The 6,000-nt window shown below is 39.9% G+C and overlaps 1 pseudogene across 1 annotated transcript in view; it reads left to right on the forward strand.

Moving 5' to 3' along the window:
• LOC149874582 (arylsulfatase D-like) overlaps positions 1 to 5,681 on the forward strand; it is a 30,706-nt pseudogene extending 25,025 nt beyond the window's left edge. The window contains exon 9 of the transcript XR_016444382.1: positions 4,244 to 5,681. The product of XR_016444382.1 is annotated as an arylsulfatase D-like (transcript). The remainder of the gene's footprint in view (positions 1 to 4,243) is intronic.
• Positions 5,682 to 6,000: the final 319 nt, after the last annotated feature.

Below are 6,000 nucleotides of genomic sequence, written 5' to 3' on the forward strand. Positions count from 1 at the left end.
AGAATTCAGTGTGGTCCTTGCCTTGGAATCTCTGTTCTCCATCCTGAATGCTAATGAAGGTGCCTCTCCTGTGTAAATGAGTTGTCATCTGGTTTCCATCTCCAGTGTCAGGGGAGTTGCCTCACTCCTATCACCGTTATCTGGAGGGATTCAGATGTGCCTCCCACTGTATCTTCATCGTCCTTTGTAATTCTTCCTCTAATCAGTTCTTGTTTGGGGCAGGGGTAAGTCCTTTGTGAGTCAGACAGGCTGCGTCCTATGCCAGTGTTCCCCAAGATCACAGAGCTGATATGTAACACCCGGCAGCAGGGATTTCAGTTCATGCCTCCCATGCCTAAGATGAATGCATTGATCCATTATGTTCCTGGGTATTCTGGGAAGTTATGCAGTTCTTGAGTATTCTAAAACAGTATTCTGTTATACTGTCTTGGTCCCTCATTTCCTTGTAGATGGCACTAGGAATCTAGCCCCAGGAGTAGGTTCGTGACTTAGGATCCCAAGTGAAAAGAAGGTCCTACCTGGCTAAAGAGAGTTTCCGGTTTCTGGCCACACAGCTAATTTGGTGTTTCAATTCCATTCCTTAGTACTTTGTTCCTCATTAGCTGAAACAATGATCCTTACCTGGCTGTTCTACTGCACTGTATAGGAAAGCTGGACACCCAACTTGGAATTGAGGAATCCACCAGCTCTTTGTCTTGGAGTTATATATTTACAATGATCGACACTGCAAGATCTAAGTATTTTTGGGAATCTGGCCCCAAATAACTAAATAGAACTTACATCAGCTTATAACACAACAGTTTTACCTTCAAAAGCCAGAAAAGATTGTTAATATTTCTGCATTACTCCTAGCATGTAAAATCCCCGACGTGTTCTGCTTAACTGCACACTTGTCTATATATCTTTCTACATTTATCTCACTGAAAAACATGCAGACAGCTGTATAAAGAATGAAAATGCCCCAGCTTTATAGAAATAATTTCATAACTACTACATCAATTTTTTCTTCACAAGCAGGAAAAATTATCACTTGCTCAATACCTTCATAATTTGCATCTCTACTTGTCCATTAACATGAAAAAAAATCAGATATATTTTTAGCATGTGGCTAGAGCTGAAATCTAGTTGCATGAAACTGGTTAAGTGAAAAACTAGTAAACCAAGAATTATTACATATTGCTAAATTTTATCCGGAACAAATTTCTCTTCTCTTGCTCCAGTGCTTTCATTTCCCTTCATGCAGGCAGACTCTTTGGAGTCTGATTGATTTCTCTTTGTATCTATACTCATTTTATACTATATCACATTCATGTTTCACTTTTATTGTCCTTTCATGCATGTGTGTCAGACTGCCTGAATCTGAAACCATTGTCTCCTGATGTCTTCTATTCAGTACACGTCAACTAGGCCTTTCATCTAGGCTAGAAGAGTCTTTTGTCTGTATGTTAAAGAGTCCGTTTCCCTACCCTGGCACAATAAGTCTTATTACTGACAGTCTGCTTCTTTCTGCTTGTTAACTTGATTGATTGTCACCAGATGGGTTGGTGAGTTACACAGATTCAAGAAGCAGTTTTTTCCTGAACACATTTCGTTAACATATTGCCCTAAAATTCACACACATCCTTCAAGTTCTGTCAAGGTTCCATCAGATCCCACCATGCATTCTTCTTCTCTGCCATGCTGGCTGTAACTGCGACTGACTTCTGCATTGCCTGTCTACTTCATATTCAATGTTCTCCTCCATTCTTTTCTTTTACAGGTACTCCTTACTCAGCATTGTCCTGGTTAACATTTTTTTGTTATTATGTCACTGATCTATTAGAGAACATACGTGTTTAAAGTCGCGCGATGTTCAGTTATAATATTGTTTGGCTGCCCCCTGCTAGTAGGTAACTACTGTGATGTAATTGGATTTGCTTAACATCATTTCACTTAAAGTTGCATTTTTCAAGAACGTAACTATGACGTTAAGCAAGTAGCTGTATTTCAGTTGGTATTTCAGTCGACTAACAAGCTAACATTGGTTAATTCTGGTTAACTGCACAATGCACCCTGCAATGCTAACACAGATGAACCTTCCACTGCCCTGCAACTTGTGTCATGGCACCTTGCTGCCACTCTTTACCCATTTTGCACTTCTGCAAGTTTCTACACAGCATCCAACGCTGTGGATAATCAGGTTCAAACATTAGTAAAAAATCCAAATACATACCCAGATTGGTTTTTTGAATGCAAAAGAGCCAAAGTATTATATATAAATAAACACATGTATCTGTCTGCTAGGTATCTCTTTAGCAAAAGGATAGTTCCAAATACATTTATAGTAACAGGTATGTGCCTGCATACCTACACAAAGGCAAACTTAAGCACAGCATATTGGGAAATAAATGGCTTTAAAATACATTTTGTCTAATTTAATGGAGATGTCCCTCAATAAAAGCCATATTTTCCATCATATTTTACATCATATTTTGCTAACAAATGAGAGAGGAGGTTGCCTATACCAATGTTTTATTTTAATCCAAAAAATATTTTGGAAATACTTAACCCTTTGTGTATAGAATAATTTCTATATTTACAAATATAACAGTGCATTCAATTTGAAAAGGCATTCAAACAGCTTAGCTTCAAAGAAAAAAATACTTTGGGAATTTAACCCCAAGTTATTACTCTGAAGTCCTGAAATAGAGCCTAAAGGTTTGAATTTGATAATGGGAAGTGATTTGAAAACTAATTACAGAATGGATTAAAACCAAAGATTTTTTTTTTAACAAAAGCATTTGCTAAACTTTCCTTTCAGATGAATTATTATTTTCCCTTCCTTGCTCCTAATAGTTTTTGATTAGCAAAAGATATACTGGCTTCAGCAATACATGTCTCAGGCAAAAGAATGAAGCTGTAGACACAGAGTTATGGAGAACAGCTCAGGGCACAATACAAAGGAGAAGAGTTCAGCAGTTTCCATTGAAGCAGAAAGAAAATGTCGTGTATGCAGAATGCAAATGTAGGCTTTTGTGCTCTGTGCACTACAAGGCTCCAAACACTAACTATCCCTTTCGCCTCTTGAGTTAGGCATCACTTCTAATTTTTCTCCCTTTTTCTGGTCACATCCTCCACCTCTTTAGGAATGATTTAACGTATATCAGTGTGGTGCCTTCTGACCACAGGATGCAGGGGGAAGAAAATCTCCTGTTGAACTACATTCAGTTTCAATCTTAGCACGTTGTCATTTTTCATTATTATACAGCCTGCTGGCCTAGCCTCCTGCTAGCCTCCTGTTTTTACAGTGTTCTGTTCAGATTATAGATTTGCACCTGGAAAGCCAGTGGCCAATGTAACAGTTCGATAAAACATGCTGCTGCGGAGCTGCAGTCTTGTTGTGTTCATCATACGAAGTTTAAAATGGGTCTCTGGACTCTGTTATTTTAATTACCTACAGCTGATATCTGGTAAAAGCCCCTGCCTTCTACACTGGGTAGCATGCAGCTGGAAATAAATTATGACAAGGGTCAGTCTAGATCTTCTCTGATTACACACTGTAGGGGGGAGGCCTTAAACAACCTTCTCTGGGCAAACCATGTGAGGCCTAGAGCTCTTAGAGAAAGAGCTATGTCCATCCTACTTTTCAGGGGCACACAGCTCTCCCTTTCATAAGGCACCAGTCAATTCAGCTAGCTGTCCATGTGGAAGGTATCCTGCTACAAACACCCCAGAAAAAGGAAAATAAGAAAGCGTTTACCATATGTGGGCCTGCAAGCACTGGAAAATACTCTGAGTTTTGAGGAAATGTGCTACTACACTCCCACCTAGCCATGATCAGGAGATAGCAGCTCCGTTTTACCTCTTACTAAGTGTGCCCGCAGCGTTTGGAAAGTTCTTTGGAAGCTACAGGTCAGAAGCAACCTTACATAGGTTGATCCACACCAATCTTGCAAGAAACTTCACTGGACACATTTACATACAACACAGTGCAGTAGATTAATTCCACTGAGCATTAGCTCATGATGCCAAAAACCGTGCTAATGCACTAATGCACAGTAGATTTAGTCTACTGCACATTAATTTCACCTAAAAGTTGTGCACTGGCACTACTGTGCAGTAGTGCCTATTACTGCGCATTAAGTTAGTACCTGTTATTACAGGTACTAACTTAATGCACAGTAATTACAGCACATTACTGCACATGTAGAAGCACCCACTGTCTCCTGCTGCCACTATATTATTTAAGCTTGTTTCTCTCCAGGTGGTGCACTGTGGAAGGCTCATTATACTACTCCAGTATTCCAGCCAGAGGGTGCTGGAGCCTGCTATAAAAGTGGAATTTGCCACTGCTTTGGAGAAGATGTAACCCACCATGATCCTCCTTTGCTTTTTGATCTCTCACGAGACCCTTCTGAGGCCAATCCTCTCTCATCTGACACTGAACTCCTGTTTGACGCAGTAATAAGCAGAATAGAAAGAGCTGTGTGGGATCACCATGGCACTCTGAGTCCAGTCCCACAGCAGCTCTCTGCCTACAACATTGTGTGGAAGCCCTGGCTGCAGCCGTGCTGTGGAACATTCCCATTTTGCTGGTGTGATGAAGAAGGTGACAGAACATAGCACATTCCTTAATGGGAAAGTAACCAGAGACTCAATAGCCTAAAAAATGTTTTCACACTTAAATGACTTGGGCCAAACACTACTCTAATCAGAGCCAAATTACACTGACTAATTGCAACAGATATTCCTCAGATTTGTTCCTCAAACAGTCATTGAGTTCTGTTCCACAGAGCTGGAGTTTGCTTGAAGAAGGACTGAATAAATCTTGCCTCAAAACCACCAATGTAACTTGGCCCATAGGCTCATAATTACCTTCAGATAACCAAAGTGAACTTACTCAAGTAAATAATTAAATATAAGGGATCAGTTTCTGAAACCACTTCCTGTTCACCTTACTCTTATGTGGGTAAAATATTCAGAGAGACCGATAGGATGGTGTCTGAAGATGGAGCTCAGGATTTAACCTTTCACTTATAGAATCTCTCCTGTATTTACAAACATAATAGTGCAATCAGTTTGGAAAGGTATTAAAACATCTTAGCTTCACTGGGCACATCTACATGTAATATTAATGTGATACAATAAACTGCAATACAGTTTGTGCCAGACTTTATTGCTCCTGGGTGCAGAGCCAAGGCAGTGTAGCCACAGCTAGCTGGGGACTGGGTGAGGGGGAGGAGGATTTTGAAAAGAAAACTTTGTAATTTTACAAGAAGGAAACACAATTTAATACATTGAGACCTGAATGCTGACACCCTTGCTCCATGGTCACAGAGCAGTCTCAACACAACCGAAGTTCCTTGCCCAGGACAGCCTTCCATCACCACCCTCCTGTGAAATATGAAACATCATAACAAGGAAGAAGCATAATTCAATGTCCTATTTGCCATCAAACAACCCTGAAGTAAATAGACTGCTCCAAATTTTATCTGAGCCTATTCTACATAGAATGAACTTTTCCAACTAGGAGATTATACAAGCTTTCAGCTCTCCTGTGAAATATGAATTTTCATTTACACCTGGGAGAAAGTTTACACTCTCTGAATCTTCCTATGTCTGAGGAAGGGCATGTGTACCCAAAAGACTGCAAATAAAGAAATTTTGCTGTAACTATCTAGTTGGTCTAATAAAAGATATCACCTCCCCAAGAGTTCTGATTATTGAGGGTTCACTATATTCATACCTGACTATCGAATTCTAACAATGTTCTTGTACTTTTCCTGTATCTATTTTAAGGGTGTTTTCTGTTGTTTTCTGGTTTCAAAAAAGGGAAGTGCCAGCACCTCTTGTGCTAGTTCTAAACCTTCTCCTGGCAGAGCATTTAAGCTCCCATGCATAGCTCTACAAGCATGTGAAAAAGTGTTAGAGTCTGATTCAGGAAGCAGCTGTTTCAGGTAGATTGCAAATTAACAGCAATTCATCAGCTGCTAATGGAGCTGTGACTTAAGTAAACTTCCT

This window comes from Crocodylus siamensis, chromosome 1, assembly GCF_052110815.1.
Source record: "Crocodylus siamensis isolate JL-2025a chromosome 1, ASM5211081v1, whole genome shotgun sequence".
Lineage (NCBI taxonomy): Eukaryota > Metazoa > Chordata > Crocodylia > Crocodylidae > Crocodylus > Crocodylus siamensis.